We start from the raw sequence: 1,222 nt of genomic DNA, 5'->3' as shown, positions 1-1,222 counted from the left end.
CAGGACCTGTGGTAATATTGTGTCCTCCCATATATTGTGCACCTTAATAAACTTACCTGGGGTCAGAGAACAGAACAACTGCTAGATAGATATAAAGGCCAGAAAATGGTGACACACACACCTTTAACCCTAGCATTCTGGAGGCAGAGGTCTATCCGAATCTCTGTGAGTTCAAAGCCACACTGGAAACAGCCAGGCATGGTGACACATGTCTTTAATCTCAGGAAGTGATAGCAGGAAGCACAAAGGTATATAAGTCGAGAAAAGCAGGAACTAGAGTCTGTTAAGCTTTTAGGCTTTTGAGCAGCAGTTCAGATGAGATCCATTTGGATGAAGTCACAAAGGCTTCCAGTTTGAGGAAATGAGATCAGCTGAGGAATTGGTGAGGTGAGATTAGCTGTGGCTGGTTCTGCTTCTCTGATCTTCCAGCATTCACCCCAATAACTGGCACCGGGTTTGTTTTTATTAATAAGACCTTTTAAGATTCGTCCTACAGGGACCCATCAACATGGGCCTTGTTTGCACCAAGACTGTGAAGAAGGTGGCCTGGGTCATTATTGAGAAGTACTACACGTGCCTGGGTAATGACTTCCACACCAACAAGTGCATGTGCGAGGAGATGGCCATTATGCCCAGCAAGAAACTCTGCAACAAGATAGCCGGCTATGTCACACATATCTGATGAAGAGGATTCAGAGAGGTCCTGTGAGAGGTATTTTTATCAAGTTGCAGAAAGAAGAGAGAAAAAAGAGAGATAATTATGTTCCTGAGATCTCAGCCCTGGATCAGGAGAACACTGAGGTAGATCCTGACACCAAGGAAATGCTGAAGCTTCTGGACTTCGAGAGCCTCTCTAACCTGCAGGTCACTCAGACTACAGTTGGGATGAATTTCAAATCACTACATGGAGCCGTTTGAATCTGTTCTGTCATATTTCCAATAAACCTGAAAACAACAACAACAAAAAAAATTGGTAGTCAGTAGTAATACGTACCTTAAAAGCTGGACATGATTCCATGACATTGTTCAGGCCAGTCTTTTTTAGTCAAATGCAAGTAACTGTAGATGTTTTAAGTTTATGATTATAATATGTATAATGTGTCAAGAGGCTATGATTTTGCAGCCCCTCCTCCTATCTTCTGGCTTTTACATTCTTCATGTCACTTCCTCCATGATGTTCCCTGAGGCTTAGAGGACATAGTATAAAGTCTTGTTTAGGAAT

The 1,222-nt window shown here is 42.5% G+C and overlaps 1 pseudogene; it reads left to right on the top strand.

Annotated features, from left to right (window-relative positions):
* The first annotated feature begins 508 nt into the window (after positions 1–508).
* LOC131904968 (small ribosomal subunit protein eS17-like) lies at positions 509–918 on the top strand (annotated as a pseudogene).
* Positions 919–1,222: the final 304 nt, after the last annotated feature.

This window comes from Peromyscus eremicus, chromosome 2 (assembly GCF_949786415.1).
Source record: "Peromyscus eremicus chromosome 2, PerEre_H2_v1, whole genome shotgun sequence".
Taxonomy (NCBI): Eukaryota; Metazoa; Chordata; class Mammalia; order Rodentia; family Cricetidae; genus Peromyscus; species Peromyscus eremicus.
The sequence above is the reverse complement of the archived record's forward strand: the minus strand, read 5'-3'. Positions and strand labels throughout refer to the sequence as shown.